Below are 25,464 nucleotides of genomic sequence, written 5' to 3' on the forward strand. Positions count from 1 at the left end.
AGGAGGTTAATACATGTCAGGTGCATTTAAGGATTTTTTGGAAAGAAAGGCATTAAACACCATGCACTATGCCATACACACCACAACAGAATGGTGTTGCAGAAAGGAAGAACAGGTCTTTAATGGAGACGGCAGATGTATGCTCAAGGCTAAAGAACAGGTCTTTAAATGGAGACGGCTCTAGAGGTATGCTCAAGGCTAAGAGTTTGTCTCATAAGCTATGGTGGAGGCAGTTGCTTGTGCAGCACATGTTTTGAATAGGTGTCCTACTCGTGCCTTGAAGACCATTACTCCATATGAAGCTTGGTATGACAGAAAACCTTCAGTCAGTTATCTTCGTGTTTTTGGTTGTCTTGCTTATGCTCACATCCCTCAGCAGTTACGTGGGAAGCTTGATGATAAGGCAATCAAATGTATATTTGTGGGGTACAGTAGTGGAAGTAAAGGTTATAGACTTTACAATCCTGCTACAAACAAGATTTTTGAAAGTCTTGATGTAATTTTTGCAGAAGCTACTGCTCAACCTATGGTTGCTTTTGATGTACCTCATATGCAGACACATGATGTATTTGAAGGTTTGCTTCCTTCTTTTGTGGAGAATCAAGAATCACAACAGGTTGATAATCTTGATCAGCATGTGACACCTCATGATGTAGAGGAAATTGTGTGTGAAGAGCAAGAAGTTCTCAGGGAAGAAAGAACCTTGCCTAAATGGGTTCAGAAAACTTTGCAGGATAGCAAGTTGGATGCATCGTTGCCCGAAAAAACACGTGCTGGTACTACTTTTGGCAGAGAGCAAGTAGATTTGGCTTGCTTTAGCACTCTTTGTGATGCAGATGAGCCTGATTCATTTGAACAAGCTTTAGAGTGTGTTCAGTGGAAAGATGCTATGCAGCAAGAAATGATTCTATTCATAAGAATCATACATGGGATCTAGTGGACTTGCCTACAGGTAAAAAGCCTATTGGTACAAAGTGGGTTTTTAAGGTAAAAAGGAAACAAGATGGTACTGTTGACAGGTACAAAGCAAGGCTTGTGGCAACAGAAAGGCATAGATTATGATGAAACCTTTGCTCCTACTTCTCGTGCGTCCACAATTAGATCACTAGTTGCAATTGCTGCTCATCATGGTTGGAAAGTGCATTAGTTGGATATCAAAACTGCTTTTTTGAATGGTGATTTGCAGGAAGAAGTTTATGTAAGTCAACCAAGTGGTTTTGTTGTAAAAGGTCAAGAGCAAAGGTATGTAGTAGATTGCGTAAAGCTTTGTATGGTCTCAACAAGCTCCAAGAGCATGGTATGAGAAGATACATACTTATTTGATTGGCCAGGGATTTCAGAATAGTCCAACAGAAAGTACTTTGTATATCAAAAAGAGAGATGGAGTTCTCATTATGCTAACACTTTATGTGGATGATATGCTTCTTACAGGCAATAGTGTAGATGAAATTGAAGCGTTTAAAGATGCTTTGAGAAAAACCTTTGAGATGTCTGATCTTGGTTTGCTACATTATTACTTGGGTATTCAGTTTGTGCAATCAGAGGATGGCATATACATGTTGCAGGCAAAATATTTGCATAAAATTTTGGACAAGTTTGGTATGCAAAATTGTAAGCCAATCTCTACACCTGTAGAAACTGGATCAAAGTTGAGCATGCATGATGCTGGAGAAACTTTTGATGTACATACTTATGCAGCAGTGGTTGGTTGCTTGATATATTTGGTAGGCAACACTCGTCCAGAGATTCAATTTGGGGTTTCACAAGCAAGCAGATTTATGCACATCCCAGGTATGCATCATTGGCAGGCTGTGAAGCGCATACTTCGTTACATTTCAGGTACCCCTAATCTTGCCATGTTCTTTCCAAGGGGGGATATGTATAGAAAGCACAGTTCTATGCAGCTTCTTGGTTACAGCGATTCAGATTGGGCTGGTGATTTTGACACACGACATTCCACAAGTGGCAATTGTTTTTTCTTGGGAAATGCATGTATATCTTGGCTAAGCAAGAAGCAACCCACAGTGGCTACATCAACTTGTGAAGCTGAGTACAGGGCAGCTTTCACGGCAACAGTTGATTGTGTATGGATACGCAAGTTATTGGAAGATCTTTGTGAGTGTCAACAGGCACCCACTACCATTTTCACTGACATCCAGAGTGCTATGGCAATCGCAAGGAATCCAGTATTTCATGCAAGAACAAAGCACATAGAGGTTCACTACCACTATGTCAGGGAAAGGCTACATGCAGGGGAGATCACACTAACTTACTGTCCTACACAGGATAACATTGCAGATCTATTTACGAAGGCGTTATCATGAGAAAAGTTTGAAGCTTTCCGAAAAGCTTTGGGCTTACTCTCATACACATGATGATCTGCTACCTTGTACGGATTCACACTATCACTACAGGGGGGATTTGTAGACATGTAGTAGTGTTAGTGTGTATACGCGCTTCACCAGGGGCACTTTTCTCCCACTGGGTTTTTCCCCCTGGACATCCGGTGTGAAAGGACACCTTATCTCTTAGGGTTTCATATAAGCTTTGTAGCTCTGAGTTTGTATACACTATTATTCCAATACAAAGAGACAGACTACAGAGATCTCGTACACAAGCTCTGTGTCTTCTCCTTCTCCATCTTCTTCCTACTCTGAGTTGCTGTCTTCCTTCTGTTTCCTGTTTCATCATCTTCAACACAAGGAGCGAAGAAAGGGCAGACAAAATTGCACGTAGATCAAGAAACGGAGGTCACACAAACAAAGCCCACCACAACCACTAATGCCCTAGAAGATCTGAGACGGAGAGAACAACAAACAAATGAGGCTCAACAATTGGATCAGGGCCAAAAAAGCCAGAAAAGGCCGAGATCGCCGAGATCATAAGCTGCAATGGAGGAAGCAGAAAAAATAGTCAAATCCTTTAACATTGATGCTCACATACAAGAGATCAAGTGATAGTTTCAATGTCAAAGGGATCTTTACAATCTGCAGGAGCTAGAGTTTGATGATACAAAGAAAGAAGCATCTAAGACAGCATCAGATTCCTTGCAGTTAAAGCAAAGAATAAAGGAATTAGAGAAGGCACAAGTCCAGGCACACTTGGAGTTGCAAAGGGAACAAGAAAATGTAGCCTAAGCATCTAAGAGAGCAGCAGATTCCTTGCAAAGAATAAAGGAATTAGAGAAGGCACAAGTCCAAGCACACTTGGAGTTGCAAAGGGAACAAGAAAATGCAGCCTACTATTACAAAGAGGTGCAACAGTTTAACGAGGAAAACTCCACACTGCAAGTTGAGCAGCAACGTCTTGAGGAGGAGCTAACTAAGGAAAAAGAACAAAATGAGAAGCTACAAGACATGTATACCGTGGTTAGCAGATCTCTCACTCAGCTCCTTGTAATACAAGAGACCCCTCCTCCCTCAACGATGACTGCAAGATCTTTCTCCTTGAATCAAGAGATTAAAGATTTGAAAGAAGCCCTCAACGATGACTGCAAGATCTTTCTCCTTGAATCAAGAGATTAAAGATTTGAAAGAAGCCCTAGCTCAAAAAACAAATGATAGACAGATCATGTGACAGCAGGTCATAGGGCCCTACAATGAGCCAAGGATGAAGAAATCTAAGAATTAAGGAAGCAGTTGGCTCAGGCAAGAGGAGAACTAGAGACTCTCAGAGCCAGTCAGTCGAAGCATCATCAGGCCCCAGTAGAATTCGAGTAGGAAGGAGGATTTGAACCTTCCATGTCTCAGGCTCATCAAGAAGAGGTGCCCACTACCAGCACGGGAAAAGGAACACAGGAATCTGCAGATCCAGCCATCCACTTCGGAGTCGGCAAAGGAAGAAATTTAGTGCTGGATCTCATAAGTAAAGGACCCCTCCCAAAAAGATTTTATGCAGTATGAACTGAAGGTGTTGGAATTGGCTACCCTCCTCATGATTACTCCAGATGAGGCAGTAAAGAATCTCTGGCATGAGATGATCGCCCTACCACCACTGATTGTTGGAGCTATATATGGCTCACTCTACTCAACTTGGTCTCACCTATATATTTGTATCTTGTCCTCAATATGAATCAGTCTTTGGGAGCGTATATGGTGTGTCTCTTGTCTCGTCTCTCTCTCTTTCTCTCTACATCTCAACATGGTATCAGAGCAGTAACGATCATGCGCCGATTCAATTCATGGTGACAAAACAGTATGTGTATGCGATTTGCATGTAAGATTCAAAAATTGCTTCAAATTTTATTTTTGAGCATTGATTCTTGTTAATTGTGGTTGTTTTGTGTTAAGAAGAATATGATTAGTGTTTTGTGTGACGTTTATTGCTAATCAATCTAATCATTGATTACGTTTTCTTGTTGATGACACCCTGAACTTCATCTCAATTTTTCTTGCTGTTCTGCTCAAAATTTGGAGAAACGGGAAAAGCGCAATAGTACTTTTCATCCAAAACTTGTTCGTCTCCTCGAGCTCTTCGATTTGAGTTCTAGGTTTGCGTCAATCGGAGTTCGCAGTAGAAAGTTATGCTGTTTTTACTGCAATTGAGCTTGACGCAGCTTTCTTCGTCCTACTTCTTCGTGAAGCATCCGCGATCGTTTTTCTTATTTTGGCGTTAACTTTTTCGAGAAGATTTAGCTTTTTGCTATTCATATTGTGGCCGTCAATCTTGCGTCTCACGCCACTCTATTTTGAGGACTCTTTTATTATTAACGTCTCCTTTACCTTGCCCTTTTTGGGTGACGTCTCTCACATCTTTGGAAGTTCCTTGAGCATCCTTATTACGTTTATCGTTGGCAGAACGCAGTCCTCATATCTCTCTCATTCTCAATTGCGGCCTTCACCATATATGGTGTGCAAATTCTACGATCTTATCTTATACGTCTTCTCGCAACAAGATATGGCTATGAATATTCTCGTCAACGGCTTTCCTTCTGGCCAGCGTTCTGTTCCTCCTTTCCAAGGTCAAGGTTTTCCAGGCTGGAAAGCAAAAGATGTTGTTAATTCTTGAAGGCGATGAACTCTCCCATGTTGTTCTTGGAAATCGTGTTTGTCCGCCTCAGCCTGTTGATACGGATAATGATAACGTGCTTATCACTGAAGGACCTATATTTGAAGATTGGAATGTTGCCTATACAGATTGGCAACGACGTGATAAAGCAGCTCGTCGGTATATTCTTTCTGCTCTTACTGATTCCCTTTTGCTTGATATGTACGAACTGCCTACTTCCCACGACGTATGGAAGTACCTTATTGCAAACTTTCAGAAGAAATCTGTCACAGAAATACTTTATTTGAGAGGGTTGCTTAACAAGTTACAATATGAAGTTGGTACTGCCATGACGGGACATATTGAATATTTCAAATCTATTATTAATCAACTTGCTGCTGCCGGTGATCCTGTTCCACAAAAGCAACTGATTACACTTCTCCTTGATACGGTGAAGGACTCTTCTTATGATAACATTGTTACTATTCTCTCTAATAAAGATGGTCTTGATTTCGACCAAGCCTGCATGTCTTTAATTGAATACTCTCAACGTCAAGAACGTCGTAATGCTAGTCATGATACAACTATGATTTCACACGAGGAGACTGAGTCGCAACAGATGGAACGGGCTTTTTATGCTCGAAGGCGTCCATTTCAACGAGGAAACCGCAGAGGTGGCCGTCGCGGTAATATTTTTTCTCGTCTCAAATTTCCTAATAAGCAATGTTCTTACTGCAACAGAAATGGCCATACTGAAGATGATTGTTGGGCACGTCAATATGATGAAGAACACAATATTACCACAAAACAACCACGTTTATCTAGAGACTCTTCTTCTTCTTCTTGTGAATATTGTGGATGATCTGATCATCCCACTCATATGTGCTATAAGCGTCAATTCGACACAGATCGGAATAGAGCATATGCTACTGAACATCGAAACAACATTGTACCAGAAACAAGCTGTGTCCTATGTTCAGTTGCTCCAGACAGAATACTTCATGTACGCGATGGATCACTTTTTATTGTCGATTCTGGTGCTACAGGAAATATGACATATCAGTCTAAGTGGCTCCATAACTATCATCCATTGCCAATTCAACGTGTTGTTTATCTTGCTGATGATACTACTTGTCAAGTAAAGGGTATTGGAGACTTATATCTTGGTACCTTATCTTCTTCCACTCGAATTTTGCGAGGAGTATTACATGTACCAAATCTTCAACGTAATCTTCTTTCAGTTGCTAGACTTGTTGATCTTGGTCTGTTTGTTGGATTTGATCATACCAAATGCCGAATTGAGAAAGATGGACAGACTATAGCCACTGCTCCTCGAAATGGTAATTTGTTTGAACTTTCTCTCAATGATGCTGTAGCAAATGTTGTCACTTCTCCAGGGGATCATGATTGCAAAGTATGGCATCACCATTTTGTTCATGCTGATTTCTCAAAACTCCTTGATCTTCAACGTCGTGATCTTGTTCATGGCATGGATCTTAAAGCCCATCCTCATATGGGAATTTGTGAATTTTGTGCTCTTGGGAAACACAATCGCAAACCCTTTCCTCTTTCAAATACAACTCATTCTCATGACATAATGGATCTTGTTCATACTGATATATGTGGACCTCTACCTTCTTCGAGATCACAATATCGCTACTTCATTACTTTTATTGATGATTTCTCAAGGTATACGACAGTATTTCTACTTAGACAAAAATCTGAAGCCTTATCTGTTTTCAAACAATTCCACAAGGCTGCGGAACTTCAAACTGGTCGTCGCCTTAAGAAGCTTCGTAGTGACAATGGAGGCGAATATGTTTCTCGAGAGTTTGTGAGTTACTGTGCTGACAGTGGAATTCATCATGAACATACTATTCCATATTCGCCTCAACAGAACGGTGTTGCTGAACGAAAGAATCGCACTATTCTCAATGCTGTAAGATGTATGCTGATTCATTCTGGCTTATCTCGTATTTTTTGGGCTGAAGATACTTTGACAGCAGTATTTATTCAGAATCATCTTCCTACTCCAACACCGATTTTGAGTTATCGTTCGCGGACTGCGTACATACATAAAAAGCAATTTCCGTTTTTTTTTTTTTTCTGCTTATTGAAAACGATTTTGCAGAAACTACCCGCGTGAGAGACCGGAATCGATGTGTTCTACAAATTTGCATAAGAAACCCCCCGCTCAAATAAGGGTCCTTAACTGTGGATGAAAAAACCCTTGGGGGATCAAGGGAAAAACCCACAGCTCTATATACACCCACCGTTATATTATAAAAATCATTGAATATACAAATGTTTACGAGGAGCTACATCACTCCTTTTACAATGAATGTTTTATGAGGAGTTACATTACTCCTATCCTATCAAATACAATAATGAATACAAAGGTTCAATAAAGAGGTGTAAAAGCTATCGATTAGCTTGTAACAACGTTGTGTTGCAGTTTCTACGACTGAGTCAGAATATGTTGCGGAATCACTTGCAGCTCGTGAGTTGATTTGGCTTCGACAAATGCTGGTTGATATTGGTCACTCTCCTCTTTCTAGCACACCCTTGCGGTGTGACAACCAAAGTGCTATTAGTCTTGCAAAAGACTATGTTCAACATAATAAGTCAAAGCACATTGCTGTCCATTATCATTATGTCAGGTATGAAGTACGCAAAGGAACCATTATGGTTGAACACTGTCCAAGTGACCAGATGATTGCAGACCTTTTGACCAAAGGCCTCAACGAGTCACGTTTCATCCTCTTGCGCTCGGAGCTTGGAGTTGCTTCGACCTCACTCTTTCTAGATTAGCTTCTTTGCTATTGTAATAGCTTTGTACATATGACAGTGTAATCTTTTAGGTACCATGCACTATGCACACTCCACATTTGCACATTGTGATCTCTAAGTCACTTGAATATTTGTACATAGATGCACAATTCACTTTCACATCATCATCGCTGGTTTGAACATATTTTCACATTGTATAGGGGCTTGGGTTTTTCCCTTGAACTCCCCAAGGGTTTTTTCATCCAAAGCTAGAGACCTTTGTTTGAGTGGGGGTGTTGGAGCTATATATGGCTCACTCTACTCAACTTGGTCTCACCTATATATTTGTATCTTGTCCTCAATATGAATCAGTTTTTGGGAGCGTATATGGTGTGTCTCTTGTCTCGTCTCTCTCTCTTTCTCTCTACATCTCAACACATCACTCGATAGAGGAGAACTAGGTGTGGAGGTTAACGTTACACTACCATCATTGGAGTGAGAAGGATCCCTAATTTGAACATGGCTCCACACTTTGGAATATGCTTCATATTTGCCTTTGAGAGAATCCAAAAATAAGAGAGAATTGATCTCCGGCATACGACTTAGAGCGTCATCCACCACATGGTATCGACCTTTACGATACCTGAGCTTCATGTCATATTCCTGAAGAATCTCGGCCCACCTGGCTTTCCAACGCTTCAAATCCGTTTGTTGTGTAAACTATTTGATGCTTTCATGGTCAAACACAATCTCAAATTGGGCACCATACAGATAATGCCGCCATGTTTTTAAGGCAGACACTATTGCATAGAGTTCGCGCTCCTAAGCAGAGTAGTTGTGCTGAGCTACATCAAGCTTCTTGCTTTCAAATGCAATTGGTAGTCCGTCTTGTGATAGGACTACTCCAATTGCACGGTGAGTGGCATCCGTTTCCAAAACGAATGGTTTCAAAGGATCTACAATAGCTAGTATGGGAGATGTAGCTAATGCATCCTTGAGTCTATTGAAACTGTGTTGTTGAGCGAGTCCCCACTAAAAAGCTTTGCCTTTGCCTTTTAATTGATCCGTCATGGGAACATCAATATTAGCATAGTTTTTAACAAACCTTTGATAAAAACCTGCAAATCCCAAAAGAAATTATAACTCTTCCATATTTTTAGGAGAAGGCCATTTCCGGATGGTATCCACTTTGGATTGATCCATATATAGCCCATTAGCTGAAATAACATGCCCTAGATAGTGAATTTCTTCTTTCAAAAAATCACACTTAGATTCCTTGGCATATAATTTGTTTGTTCGTAACAAGTCGAACACTTGCCTGAGATGTTGTTAGTGTTCTTATTCAGAAGCATTGTAGAGTAGAATGTCATCGAGGAAAACAATGAAAAATTTATCCAAGTACAGCTTCAAGACACTATCCATAAGTGTCATGAATGTTGCGGGCACATTGGTTAACCCAAAGGGCATCACCAAGAACTCGTAGTGTCCAAACCTTGTCCGGAATGCAGTTTTGGGTATAACAGTAAGTCGAATACGGACTTAGTGATATCCTGACCGCAAGTCTATTTTCGTGAAAATGCGAGCATGAGTAAGTTTGTTGAACAACTCATCTACTCGGGACAATGGGTATTTAGGCCACAGTAGTCTATGCAAATGCACGTACTGCCGTCTTTTTTCTTCACGTGTTTTTCAACAGTTCATCCACTTCTTTTGCAGTTAGAGTGTGCAAAGTATCAAGAGGTTGGCCTTGCCCTTGATTAGAAGGTTGTCTTTATAAATGGTTGTCTTGTTTCTTGGACTAGCAAGAAACAACGTTGTGTTGCAGTTTCTACGACTGAGTCAGAATATGTTGCGGCATCACTTGCAGCTCGTGAGTTGATTTGGCTTCGACAAATGCTGGTTGATATTGGTCACTCTCCTCTTTCTAGCACACCCTTGCGGTGTGACAACCAAAGTGCTATTAGTCTTGCAAAAGACTATGTTCAACATAATAAGTCAAAGCACATTGCTGTCCATTATCATTATGTCAGGTATGAAGTACGCAAAGGAACCATTATGGTTGAACACTGTCCAAGTGACCAGATGATTGCAGACATTTTGACCAAAGGCCTCAACGAGTCACGTTTCATCCTCTTGCGCTCGGAGCTTGGAGTTGCTTCGACCTCACTCTTTCTAGATTAGCTTCTTTGCTATTGTAATAGCTTTGTACATATGACATTGTAATATTTTAGGTACCATGCACTATGCACACTCCACATTTGCACATTGTGATCTCTAAGTCACTTGAATATTTGTACATAGATGCACAATTCACTTTCTTATCATCATCGTTGGTTCATATTTTCACATTGTATAGGGGCTTGGGTTTTTCCCTTGAACTCCCCAAGGGTTTTTTCATCGAAAGCTAGAGACCTTTGTTTGAGTGGGGGTGTTGGAGCTATATATGGCTCACTCTACTCAACTTGGTCTCACCTATATATTTGTATCTTGTCCTCAATATGAATCAGTCTTTGGGAGCGTATATGGTGTGTCTCTTGTCTCGTCTCTCTCTCTTTCTCTCTACATCTCAACAGAATGCGCCAAGACCAGTGGGAGTTTTAAGGCCACAGCTTGTCTCAGGACAACAACCTCCGCTGCCAGGTGCTAGAATGCAGGTAGACATGAGATACATGCCAATGATGGAAGCATCAAATAAACCAACGCCAGTACCAGCTACAATGTGGTATAGCAACCAAAGTGAGTACTACCCTTGGGAGCAACCAAATGTGAGAGAAACACATGGAGTGGTGACCTCCACCTCCTGGGTTTCAGTCGAAAGAAAGAAGGTATGAAATGGACGAAAGGACATTGCGTATCATTGCAAATAGCGGCTTATCTAGGTCAAAGCTTGCTTATAGCCAAGAGGAAATGCTAAAAGAATCTCCTCAATCAGAGACAGATTGTCACAAAAGTCGTGAAAACCACTTGGTCAAACAATGTCCTCATACGGAGATCACTGAAGTAAATGCCTATTGTCTTGAGTGTGGCATCACTCACTTGATCCCCAATTGCCCGAAAAAACCAAACCAAATCAGGAAAGTCACGACAAATGTATCAGGGATTGTTCAGCTCCCTAGTAGCTCAGAAAATGAAAATGTTGTACCAGTGCAAGTGGTTACGAGAGCACAATCTCAAAAGAATGCTGATGAGAATCCAGAGACAAAGAACACGAAAAGTGACATGAGTCCAAAGACAAATGATGGACCAAAGACAGACTCACCTAGTTAAAAAACCAAGAGAAAACGAAATAGTTGGAAAGCTAGAAAGACTAGGATGAAAGCACGCATGGAACGAGAGCAAAAATCCCTAGCTGAGAAGCTTACCGAAGCTCAGGAGAAGATAAAACAACATGAGAAAAAGGAGGCACCTTCTCTTACACAAATGGTTAAACCTTTAGAAGAACCATCCACGGATGAGAAACCGAGAAGTGCTAGTTCAGGAGGATCTGTGTTGGCAGAGAAGGTTAATGAGGCATTAGATGCCTCTTGAAAGCCTATGATGTGAAGATTAAAAACAACCAAACCCAAGAACAAAGGTGGATGACATATTCCTATACGGAACTAGAAAAGCACAAGTTTGAAATGTGCTAGAAAATGATTCAAACAGCCCAAGCTTTCCTAGAACCACCAGTTGCAAAACCTGAGGATGTGATCCGTGTCATGCCTACACAAGTAATCCCACCAAACCAAGAACTAAAATAGCCAGATTCTATTCATGAGCATAGACCAAACCTCAAAGAACCAGAATTAGAACCAAGGATAGTACTGAATAGCACGGATAACTCTTCCTAGGGATTTCACCAAGCTATACCGGAGGATTGTAAAGATATAGATGTTCTTGACGAATTGTGGAAACAAGTCAGAGAGGCCAATGAAGCCGATGACCTAAGAAGACGAGTAGACAAGACTGGTGATGAACGAGGAGTGTTTCTACCACCAATAGAGGAATTTGAGACTGGATCTCAAATGAATCTAGACGTGCGATCGTATTGGGGCGACAAAGGATCTGTACAATCTATGGATAGTCAACCCCATTCGCTAAGAACACTACCATCCTACATGGGAGAGTACGAAACCAAGTCAGATGTGGTTGCAATCCCATCACAGAGACTGTCTCCCAACAAGGCCATCGATTCAAAGGGGCTAGTAGATATTCTATCTACCCCAGTCACCTATACAATAATGTTAGCCGAGTTGCTCAGAATAAGACCAAACATGTGGGCTAATGTGGGTAAATGTCTAGAGAAATTTGGTGTAAAAACCCCAATGACTCAAATCGAGGAAGGCATCAAAGAGATTGAAATGCATCAACTAATTACTAGGCCAGTGCCATTAAACAAGGTAGGCGAGTATTACGAGGGAGAATATGGAAACACCACCCTTCCTTTGGAATTCAATGGTGTAAAAACCATGGCAATCCTTGACAGTGGAGCTGGTGTGGCCATTGAAACCAAAGAGGTTTGGAAAAAATGGGGAAAACTTGCCTTGAGATCCACACGAATGACCCTCTAGCTTGCAGACGGACACAAGGAAAAGCCCCTAGGACTGCTAGAAAAAGTACTTGTTACTTCTTGTGGCATTGAATATGAACACACTTTTGCTGTTGTTGACTTTGGCAAGAAGAACAACTATGACATCATTCTGAGAAGACCATTCATGCGACAATTGAAAATGGTCCAAGATTGGGATTATGACCATATATACCTGAGACATATGGAAACCATAACAAAGGTAAACTTGAGGGACAATAGCTATAGGGATGTGACAAGAACACCGGTTGAGGAGTTTGATTCCGCCACAATAGCAGGATCAGAACTTCCAACTTGGTTAGGTAAGCCTAAAGAACTGTGGATGTGTGGAGCTTCACAATGTGGTAGCTTAAAATGTGAGGAATGTATCCTAGAGCGGGTTATAGAGGATATGGACTATATCCCAGAACCATTTCCTGAAGAAGAGTTAGAGCCTTTTGGATGGGAACACATCTTGGCTACTCTGGACGTGTGCGCCGTGGAGGATGCTCCCACAACAAAGTTTTGTGATGAAAATGGCTATGATGTCGTTCCTTATTTTGCAGTGAGTGTAATCCAGGAAAAAGAAGATATCTAGACATCAACAAGCTCTCGAAATAAGGAGCAAACAAAGAAATGTGGAGAATCAAAAGATGAAGAAGACGACGAGTTCTATGACTTTGTAGAACACTTCGAGCTTCAAGAAGATCAAAGACCCAGGAATCAATGTCATCGCTACACAAATAAAGTGCATCAAAAGTGGATTCCAAAGTCCTCCGTGAAGACACAGCCACCACAAGCATCCTCATACATGGATCCTAATAAGGATGCAAAGACTCAGCTAGGAGGAATACGACCAGAGAAACGAGCTAACAATGCTCTAATCAATGGGCTAGAAAAGTCCTCCAAGAAACTACCACCCACGAGCAAACAGACAGTAACTTTCCACTACCAGCCAAAAAATCAAAGGAAAGTACAAGAAGTCAACCTTGCTGAGGATAGTAGCGATAGCAATGAATCTTACGACATTTCCTATCATCAACTTAGGCCATCACTATCACCAACCCCTTCAGCAACAACCATGACAGGTCAAAAGAACAGGACAACAAGTCAAAGCCAAAAATCTCGACAAATTTGGATACCAAAAAGCCAGATCGGCCAAAAACAGATATGGATCAAGAAGACAAATATCTCTAATGACAAATCACAAGATCCAACACAAAAACAAAAACAAGGAAAGCGTGCATGAACGGGTAAGAATACCACAAAGTCACAAGCTTTCACAACTCAGGTTTGGGCTCCAAAGAAGTTGATTCAAGCACAAAAAAGTCAGGAATTCATTTGGATTCCAAATCAACCACAGTATCAACTTTCAAAGCCTAAATCCCGCCCCCAACGAGGCGTACAAGGGCTGAAGCAAAGACCACTGTCGACTCACACAACAAAAAGGTGGATCCCAAAGAAGTCTCTTCAAACACAAACGAAGCATGGGCAAGTATGGGTTCCCAAACGAGCGAAAACAACAAAACAACCAATAATTGCAAAGAAATGAGTCCCAAAGAAGAACAACAAACAGCCTCTTGAATTCTTACAATTCTTCCTACGATTACAGTACAATTAGAAGAGAGCAAGTCGCTTCTATTGCCTTGTTCACATGCATACCATGCATTCTGCTATACTCACTTGGCTGAGAAAGGAAAGTGCCTGCTTAAGGATTTCCCTGGAGTTATTTCTCCAAAAGCCCAATCCCTTCTAAAGAAGAAGCCACTTGAACCATGCCCAATAACAGGTGAGAAAATTGTTTCAACGGGTAAGAAACACACCATTTTTTTAATCAGGTGGTTGATTTTTGTCTTCTCTGATGTTTTTTCAGAGTCGAGCTGCTTCAGAACTATTTTCAATAAAGACACCGGGAACGATGCAGTGATGCCTGCATACAAGACACCTGTGGAGGTTTTGCTTGATGAAAGTGTCCCTAGTAATGCTAAGAAATCTGTTTCGAAAACAACAGAAGAAGAACAAAACTTTGAGGTAAAGGAGCAGAGTACGACTGGTGCTGAAGGGAAAACCCATAATGACGAAGATGATGTGTTAATTGCTAGACACTGGCGTGCAGGTGACAAGATCAAAGACCCTGAGAAAATGAGGCCAAGGTGGCAAGAGTAAGTTTTTTCATTGATTAAGGCTCTAATAAGTGATCTTTTGCTGCACGGCTTTCTAAAGATGATGGTCGTGTAGATGTCAGGCTGGAGGGAAGTCCCGAGGAGACCCTTGCTCAGCATATGCGAAAGGCAAAAAAAAAATAAAATCGAGAAGAGTGCAGATGAGAATCTTGAAATGGAGCAAAAAAGCAAGGAAGAGGAAGAGACCCAGGGGCATCCAGAAGAGGAGATAGACATAGAAGACACTAAGGAGATGCAGAATACCGGCACAAGTTCTCACCCTAAACCCAGAGCCTGAAACAAATTATAGTTTGCCCCCCCTATGTTTCTTTTTATGTAACCACTTCTGAAATTAATATAACTTTCTTTCCCATTCGACGTCTCTTTCATCTTGTGCCTAATTTTTAAACATTGTGTATTTTTATTGTATGATTTCAATATGTAGATATGTGGTTATTGCATATTTAAATTTGAGTCTTGTGTAATTTTGCATCTGCATATATGTTTTCAGTTGAAGAATGGCGCCTTGCAGATAGGTTCATGGCTGACAAGCATAATGGCAGGGCTGACATTCGTGCAATATGGAATTGGGTGTTGTCTCCTCCAGTGCTCGTGTTTCCTCTATGGTATAGACTGTGTAAAAGAATCCCATTGATATGGCCAAGGCCACCACCTCCGTTGAGCGTCCAGCATAGGGTTCTCATTTTGGACCTTAATGGCTTACTGCCCAAGAGATTTGATGTAAAATATGGTGAAGAATTGCCCTACTGGCCGAAAATACACCATGTTGTTGAAGGGGATACACAATTTTGGGTAAGGCCCGATGCAGAAGTGTTTCTGAATTTTTGTTTCAGATGGTTCGAAGTGTGGATATGGAGCTACTATGAGTTTGAGAAGATCAAACGCACGCTAGTGACACTGTTCCCAGACCACCACAAAAGATTCAATAGAGTGGTAAGTCAGGCACAGTGCACAAGGGCCCCTTTTAAAATGGGCGGGACAGATAAACCGGTGTTCCACAAGAATCTCAAAAATTTTCCTGACCTACCACCTGACACACTTATCTTTGATGATTCTGGATATAAGCTAATGTTTAATTCATTGGGATCATTTCTTGTTTTTCCCAATCTAGAAAAGCAGTCTAAAGAAGTGCACGCCTGTTTTCTGTCAACCATTGTCATAAACTGGCTGGCACACTGGTTGATCTCATTAGGCAAAATTTGGACTCACAAAGGGGCCCTTTAAGGAGTTTGACTTTACCTCGCTCTACCAAAACGGGCGCATGGATAAATTTTTGCAAACAAACTCCAAATTTGGCGGAGGTTTGACAGTTAGAATGTCCTCTTCAAGCTCTATCTACTGATATATAGCACACCATGAGATTCCTCATATTTTAGAAGATTCTTTTTTTTATTCACTTAGATTTCAATAGAGTTGTCACATCATAGGTGAATAAAAAAAAAGAATCTTTTAAAATATGAGGAATCTCATGGCGTGCTATATATCAGTAGATAGAGCTTGGAGAGAACATTCTAACTGTTAAACCTCTGCCAACTTTGGAGTTTGTTTGCAAAAATTTATCCATTCACCCATTTTGGTAGAGAGAGGTAAAGTCAAACTCCTTAAAGGGCCCCTTTGTGAGTCCAAATTTTGCCTAATGCTAAGGACAGAATTGAGTATACAAAGAGGACTGCAATTTGTGAAGACGGAAAACCTGACGATTCCTATGTGAGTCATATTTCTTGAAAATGGCGGATTGACTTTTTCCAGAACAAAGGAATAGATTTTTTTTATAAAACAAAAGCTTCATAAAGTCTGTGAAGTGGGAGACTTTTGTTGATGGATGTAAATGGAGAATTACTCAGCCTTTTTGTCAATCAATGTAACAAAATTCATGTATAATACATTTACAAGCAAGTTGCACGGAAATACGTTGTATTCTATATTTGAAGTATCTTGCAAATAAAAGGAGAGAGGGAGAGGGACAAACAGAGAGAGAGAGAGAGAGAGAGAGAGAGAGACAGAGAGAGAGGCTGATTAGGGTCTTTCAGAGAGTGCATCTTCTAGCGAAGGAGGAGGAGAAGCAGGCAGGAGGAGGGTTGGCAAGCAAGTTGTCAATGTTGCATCTTTCCTGGTTAGAGTGGACTCATAGAAGCACATTGATTTTTCTCTGTCCAGTCCTTTTGGTGGTGGGCGACTTGGTGGTGTGAAAAAATGAGAAGAGTCAAATAGGTACTTGTATGATACCGGTATGATACTAAAAAGTGACTTGTTTCAAACAGAGTTCAATTTACAGTTAAAGGCAGAGTCAGAGAAATGGATTCTGCCATCATGTTTGTACTTATATTGTAATCTCCAACTTGTATGATACCAGTATAAAACCATTAAATTGCCACCTTTATAGAACCAATTTATTTAAAACGTAAGGACATGTAGTGATTCAAAGGGATAAACAAAGATATTTTTTTATTTTAAAAAGGAAATTTGGACAAAAAATTTAAACAAATTGATTGCTACAGCTCAAAAGGCATACTATTGTAGATAGACTCACCGACATCAAGTGATATTGTATATAGTTTTGAGTTGCTAGGATGGGGTATCATGGGGATTTTGATTTCCCGAACAAGATGTGAATATTGAACACCTCTGGCTTTTTGTCCAAAAGCTCGTAGGTCTTCTCATTTATCATACAATAGTTAAACCCTTTGATAACATAGGATCCTCGCCCAATGATATTGTCCCAGTCATATTCAGCGTCAGAATGAAACTCCTCAATAGTTGCAGTACATTTCACAATATAGAAATCCACTTTTTCTTCATTTTCATTTGGTGCGGGAACATCAAAATTATCACCACCAATAAGAGCTTGACTGAGGGTGTCATAGTGTCCTTCATACGCTGCATCCTCATTTATTTCGTCATCATCGTCTTCCCCTTCTTCTGTAGGCTCCAAAATAAGGTATGTCCAGAAAGGAACGTGTGACTTGCTCACACATCTCCTCCACTTTTCCTGTCTACATGCACTACAGAAACAAGATAGTGAACGTGTTCTCAAAGAAGTTGTATCATGCTCTGAATATGCAGAAATAGAGTGCATTGAGCGGGTATTTTTTACAGCCTTCACATCCCAATTTTTTCCCCTTTCGACATCCCCCAATTCAATCACCCAAAAAATCATGCTTACATAACAAGAGTGGGATGCATAGGTGGCTGTAGCACCATCTGACAAGGTCCATCTCAATAATGCCACAACATCTGCAACACAATCTATCTTTGGGAAGTTTGGCTACAATGGGTATTGAGTTAAAGACCTTTTTATCAATGCTCCCGCACCGCAGTGTTCTCCCTTACCATGGCCGGATCCAAAAAAGTTCCAAGACATTTTCCATCCTGTAAAAACACTGTATCTGCATTTTATTCAATGGATAGAAGAAGATTAATATACTCTTGGTACGATAAAATTACCAAAAAAACACAAGTATTATAATATTACTGATGTTAGACAAGCATTCTATTGCAACTTTAATGCCAATATTATAGGTCTCTATATTAAAACCACCTTCAGATAATGTTGTTAGAACATGGTATACCTGGCAAGGAAATAGAATGGTCTTCTTGCTTTGAATTGTGAAGCTCATAGCCAATGACGTCTTATGCTTAGACCAAATTGCTTTAGCCATTCTACATGTTTCAAAAAACAGTGTTGAACAAAATGTGTGTCATGTTGCTTGTCATCTGAAATGAAGAAGTGAATTGTCTTGTGGATGTCACCTGCATAATAAAAAAAATCATAAACTATTGAAGGCTTAATACAAACGAAATAATACTGATCTAGGGTGATGTCGTTACCTGCAATTCGGAAATATGTTATGTGCAAAAAAATAGTTACTTGACTTGACACCAGTGCATGGACTGAATCTCATTTTGTTCATTGAAACTGTAATTTTTGGCAAGCTTTGTATACATTCCTTATGTTGTTCTCCTTGCCATCTATACACAATAGCAAAGAAGCTAATCTAGAAATAGTGAGGCCGAAGCAACTCCAAGCTCCGAGCGCAAGAGGATGAAACGTGACTCGTTGAGGCCTTTGGTCAAAAGGTATGCAATCATCTGGTCACTTGGACAGTGTTCAACCATAATGCTTCCTTTGCGTACTTCATACCTGACATAATGATAGTGGAAAGCAATGTGCTTTGACTTATTATGTTGAACATAGTCTTTTGCAAGACTAATAGCACTTTGGTTGTCACACCGCAAGGGTGTGCTAGAAAGAGGAGAGTGACCAATATCAACCAGCATTTGGCAAAGCCAAATCAACTCACGAGCTGCAAGTGATGCCGCAACATATTCTGACTCAGTCGTAGAAACTGCAACACAATGTTGTTTCTTGCTGGTCCAAGAAATAAGACAACCATTTATCAAGAAGCAATTTCCACTAGTAGATTGCATAGATAAATGTGAGCTTGCCCAGTCTGCATCTGTGTAACACAAAAGAGAAAGAGATTGCATAGAATCTGATGTGAGTTTTCCTCGATAGACTAAACAAAAATTTGTAGTTCCTTTCAAGTATTTCAATACACACTTTGCAGCAGACCAATGCTTAACAGAAGAACATGCAAGATGTTGTCCAAGATAATTAGCAGCAAACATAATATCAGGACGAGTGTTCATGCCAACAAACTGAAGACATCCAATCAAGTTATCGTAAGGTTGATTTGTGACAAGTTGACCGCCATTCTCAGAAGTGTTCTTCGTAGAGCTCGCAAGACAAGGTGGGTTCGTTGAATGTGCAGATTCCATACCAAATTTTTGACTAGTATCTGCAATAAACTTTGATTGTCGAAGGAATAAAATACCTTTTGTATGGTTTTGTTGGATTTGAATGCCAAGACACGAGTGAATCTCTCCAAGATCCACCATATCAAATGCAGAAGACAATAAATTTTTCACTTGCTGAAGAAATCCTAAATCATTGGAAACAAGGATGGTATCATCCACATACAAAGCAAGAATCACAAAACTGCTACCTTGGCGTTTTATGTATAAGTTGGGGTCTGAAGAGCAAGAGATTAATCCTTTAGAGGTGAGAAAAAGATCAAATTTTGTATACCAGGCTCGCGAAGCTTGTTTGAGACCATATAGTGCCTTATGGAGTTGAGCAACAAGGTCTTCTTTACCTGGAATAAAAAACCCTTCTGGTTGTTCCATATAAATTTCCACTTTGAAGTCACCATTAAGAAAAGCAGTTCGCACATCCATTTGATGAGCTTCTAAATCAAATTGAACAGCAAATCCCAATAAAACTCGAACACTTGTAATGCGAACAACTTGTGAAAAAAGTCTCTTGATAATCAACACCAGCCACTTGGGAGTAACCTTTTACAACTAAACGCGCCTTGAACTTGTCAAAAGATCCATCTTTAGAGATAAGATAATCGTACTCTGCTTCCATATCCTCTTGCCATTGATCCTTTTGTGGTGAAGAGATAGCTTCATCATAAGTAACGGGATCTTTAGAAGTAGAAAAAGCATTATCAGCAATATCGTCATCATAAACATGACATGATCCATGTTCAAAATCAATAGGCAGATCAACAAAAATATCAATATCATCATTGGAAAGATTCGGAATGGATGGTTTTGAAGAGGAAAGTTGCTCTATAGGAAGATTTTCATCATCTGAAAGAAATGGAAAAGCCTGAAGAAATGATTTAGTATCTTCAGAATCATCCATGGACCATGAGCCTCCCATAAGCTGTTCATTAAAAGTAGCATCATGATTCACAATTACTTTCTTGGAGGAAGGGTCATAGAATTTGTAGCCTTTCGAAGTGTCAGAATATCCAATAAAAATAACTTCAAGACTAGGTGCATCAAGCTTTGTTCGTGTTTCTTTGGCAACATGAATATAAGCAATACATTCAAAGGTTCGAAAATATTGAGATACAGAAGGAATGTCACCTGTCCATGATGTGATGGGTATCTTACTAGAGAGCGCAGTAGTAGGAAGATGATTCTGAATAAATACTGTTGTCAAAGTAGCTTTAGCCCAGAAAACACGAGATAAGCCAGAATGAATCAACATACATCTTACAGCATTGAGAATAGTGCGATTCTTTCGTTCAACAATGCCGTTCTGTTGAGGCGAATATGGAATAGTGTGTTCATGATGAATTCCACTGTCAGCACAGTAACTCACAAACTCTCGAGAAACATATTCGCCTCCATTGTCACTACGAAGCTTCTTAAGGCGACGACCAGTTTGAAGTTCCGCAGCCATGTGGAATTGTTTGAAAACAGATAAGGCTTCAGATTTTTGTCTAAGTAGAAATACAGTCGTATACCTTGAGAAATCATCAATGAAAGTAATGAAGTAGCGATATTGTGATCTCGAAGAAGGTAGAGGTCCACATATATCAGTATGAACAAGATCCAATATGTCATGAGAATGAGTTGTATTTGAGAGAGGAAAGGGTTTACAATTGTGTTTTCCAAGAGTAAAAAATTCACAAATTCCCATATGGGGATGGGCTTTAAGATCCATGCCATTAACAAGATCACGACGTTGAAGATCAATGAGTTTTGAGAAATCAACATGAACAAAACGGTGATGCCATACTTTGCAATCATGATCACCTGGAGTAGTGAAAACATTTGCTACAACATCATTGAGAGAGATTTCAAAAAAATTACCATTTCGAGGAGCAGTGGCTATAGTCTATCCATCTTTCTCAATCAGACATTTGGTATGATCAAATCCAACAAACAGACCAAGATCAACAAGTCTAGCAACTGAAAGAAGATTACATTGAAGATCTGGTACATGTAATAATCCTCGCAAAATTCGAGTGGAAGAAGATAAGGTACCAATATATGAGTCTCCAACACCCTTTACTTGACAAGTAGTATCATCAGCAAGATAAACAACACGTTGAACTGGTAGTGGATGATAGTTATGGAGCCACTTAGACTGATATGTCATATTTCCTATAGCACCAGAATCAACAATAAAAAGTGATCCATCACGTACATGAAGTATTCTGTCTGGAGCAACTGAACATAGGACGCAGCTTGTTTTGGGTACAGTGTTGTTTCGATGTTCAGTAGCATATGCTCTATTACGATCTGTGTCGAATCGATGCTTATAGCACATATGAGTGGGATGATCAGATTGTCCACAATATTCACAAGAAGAAGAAGAGGAGTCTCTAGATAAACGTGGTTGTTTCGTGGTAATATTGTGTTCTTCATCATATTGACGTGCCCAACAATCATCTTCAGTATGGTCATTTCTGTTGCAGTAAGAACATTGCTTATTAGGAAATTTGAGATGAGAGAAAATATTACCGTGACGGGGCCACCTATGCGATTTCCTCGTTGAAATGGATGCTTTCGAGCATAAAAAGCACGTTCCATCTATGTGACTCAGTATCCTCTTGTGAAATCATAGTTGTATCGTGATCAGCATTAGGACGTTCTTGACGTTGAGAGTATTCAATTAAAGACATGCATGCTTGGTCGAAATCAAGACCATGTTTATTAGAGAGAATAGTAACAATGTTATCATAAGAAGAGTCCTTCACCGTATCAAGGAGAAGTGTAATTAGTTGCTTTTGTGGAACACGATCACCGACAGCAGCAAGTTGATTAATAATAGATTTGAAAGATTCAATATGTCCCGTCATGTCAGTACCAAGTTCATATTGTAAATTGTTAAGAAACCCCCTCAAATAAAGTATTTCTATAACAGATTTCTTCTGAAAGTTTGCAATAAGGTACTTCCATACGTCGTGGGAAGTAGGCAGTTCATATATATCAAGCAAAAGGGAATCAGTAAGAGCAGAAAGAATATACGGACGAGCTGCTTTATCATGTCGTTGCCAATCCGTATAGGCAACATTCCAATCTTCAAATATATGTCCTTCAATGATAAGCACGTTATCATTATCCATATCAACAGGCTGAGGCGGACAAACATGATTTCCAAGAACAACTGTTAGAATTAGGGTTGCAGAGAAACGCACACAGCTTGGAGAAGACAAAGGAAGCTCAAGGCACACAATAGAGAGTGTATTACTTAGTGTGCAATGGAAAGATGGATAGCCCTAGAGTGATGGGCGTATATACAATGCACGGGGAGAAAAACCTCCTAAAGAGGGAAAAAATGCCCCAGCGGTCCTAGTGTGTTCACACACATCACTACCACATGTATATGGTAACAAATCCCCCCTGGAGTGATGCGGTGAACGAGAGATGGCACATGAGTAAAGGGAAGTGCCATGCCTTGAGGACAGGATTAGTCCACAAAGGGGAGTAAGCTCAAAGATTTGCGGAAAGCTTCAAGCTTCTCACGAGACAATGCCTTTGTGAAAAGATCTGCAAGGTTGTCCTGTGTTGGCACATAAGCCAAGCTGATCTCTCCTGCTGAGAGCCTCTCCCTGACATAGTGATAATGCACCTCAATGTGCTTTGTGCGAGCATGAAAACTGGGTTCCTCGCAACTGCCAATGCGCTCTGACTGTCAGTGTAGATAGTGTTGGCAATGTCCTATCCAACACCCAAATCAGCCATAAGGAGTCTGAGCAATACACACTCAACCGTAGCTATGAAGACTGCCCTGTACTCAGCCTCACAACTCGAAGTGGCCACAATAGGTTGCTTCTTGCTCAACCATGATATACATGAACTGCCAATCATGAAACAAAAACCACTTGTGGACACTTGCGTGTCAAGACAACCAGCCCAATCTGAGTCCGAAAAAGCATGTAAGTCTGGCAGCAATGATCCCCCCTTGGGATAAAACAAGCCAAGATGTAAAGTGCCACTAAGGTAGCGGAAAATCCTCTTGACAGCCTGCCAATGCTTAGACCCTGGGCTATGCAAAAATCTGCTAGCCTGTGAGACTGCAAACTGAATATCTGGCCTCGTGTTGCATACATAAATGAGGCAGCCAACATCAGTTTGGTAAAAAGTGACATCAGCAGGATCACCAGCATCATGTAGACTCAACTTCAAACCTGTTTCCATGGGAGTGGCAATAGGTTTGCAATCCATACCCAAATAATGATGCAACAGCCCCAAATCTTTCATCTTGAAAGTAGCATTCAAATCAGCCTTAAATTCAACAATATGTCTCTCATTTGGTCCAGTGATCAGCAAATCATCAACATAAAGAACCACAATGAGAAGTACATCACCCTCACGCTTTACATACAATGTGCTTTCTGTTTGGACTGTTACGAAATCCTTGTTTGACCAAATGAGTGTCAGCTTTCTCATACCAAGCACGAGGAGATTGCTTCAACCCGTACAAAGCCTTGTTACATTTGCACACTTTGTCCTCTTGTCCTTTTATGACAAAACCGCGAGGCTGCGTTACATAAACTTCCTCAAATATGTCACCATTCAAGAAAGAAGTAACAATGTCTGATTGATGTACATCACAACCAAAATGAGATGCCAATGCACATAGAAAATGCACAGTAGTCATACGACAAGTGGGAGCAAAAGTCTCTTCATAATCTATGCCTTTTTGCTGTGCATAACCCTTTGCAACAAGTCGAGCCTTATGGCGATCGATCTCACCATCCGGCTTCCGTTTCAACTTGTAAACCCACTTCGTATTAATGGCCTTTTTGTCAGGAGGCAAATCACATAAAGTCCATGTGTCATTTTCTATAAGTGCATCATATTTTGATTGCATGGCAGCCATCCAATTTTCTGAATTATGTGCTTCATCAAAAGACAGAGGCTCCTCAACATCATGTAAGCTAGACATAGCCAAAGCATAACAATCTGATGCATAATATACTTGGCGACAGCCTGAACGAGTACGACTAGACAAAGGTGCGTCCAATTTACTGTCACGCAAAGTGTGCACCAGCCATTTTGGCATACCTCTAGCCTGCTCATTTTCAGCCCTTTCCTCATCAAGTACATCATGTACATTTGCATCAGTAATAGGCTGATCTAAAACATTTTCAAAAACCCCCATAGACTGTACATTTGCCTCATTGGAACTTACATTCATATTTCCACCACTGAAAAGAGGCAACAAAGTGTCATAAATGTCCTGTGAGCTTACATTACTGTCTCTGGTACATGACAGCAAGGGCTGAACAGAATCTTCCACAAACACTACATCCCGTGAAACCAGAATACCTTTTGTTTGCGGATGATACAACTTGTAACCTTTGCTTTCAGCACTATAACCAACAAAAATACATTTGACAGCCTTATCATCCAATTTTATGCGCTGCACTTGTGGCACCAAAGCATATGCCAAACAGCCAAAAACACGCATGTGCTTAATAGAAGGCTTTCTATCATGCCATGCTTCATATGTAGTAATAGACTGCAAAGATTTTGTAGGACACATGTTAAGTACATAAGTGGCACACATGATGGCCTCAAGCCAAAAAGAATGTCGTAAAGCTTGACTTTTGACCATACATCGTGCCATTTCCATCAGTGACCTGTTTTTCCTCTCATCAACACCATTTTGTTGAGGTGTATAAGGCACGGTACATTGGTGTTTTATCCCACGACTAGCCAGAAATGCATTAAATACATGAGACATATACTCCCCCCCTCGATCGGAACGGAAGGTGCCCATAGTACGTTTCGAGACATTTACAGCCATAGCCTGAAATTTTTTGAAGCACATAAAAACTTCGGACTTTGCTTTAAGCGGAAATACCCATGCATGCGTGGAGTAATCATCAATGAAAGTCACGAAGTACAGGTAGTTTCCCAAGGACGGAGTTTGCATGGGCCCACAAACATCACTATGCACAAGCTGCAACCTGCATGTGGTCCGAACTGAACCATCCTTTGGAAATTTAGAATGCTGCATCTCACCCAAAATACAAAGTTCACAAACATGTTTGGCAGGTGCTTCAAGAGGTGGCAAAGAAGAAACCATATCAGATTTCTGCAAACGCAGCAAACTAGCAAAATTCAGATGACCAAAACGTGCATGCCAAAGTTTTGCATCTGAAA

At 40.4% G+C, this 25,464-nt stretch overlaps 1 pseudogene; it reads left to right on the plus strand.

Annotated features, from left to right (window-relative positions):
• The first annotated feature begins 3,740 nt into the window (after nucleotides 1-3,740).
• Nucleotides 3,741-14,813, plus strand: LOC147432861 (uncharacterized; annotated as a pseudogene).
• The last annotated feature ends 10,651 nt before the right edge of the window (nucleotides 14,814-25,464 follow it).

This window comes from Adiantum capillus-veneris, chromosome 20 (genome assembly GCF_014529385.1).
Source record: "Adiantum capillus-veneris isolate H3 chromosome 20, ASM1452938v2, whole genome shotgun sequence".
In the NCBI taxonomy this organism is placed as follows: domain Eukaryota; kingdom Viridiplantae; phylum Streptophyta; class Polypodiopsida; order Polypodiales; family Pteridaceae; genus Adiantum; species Adiantum capillus-veneris.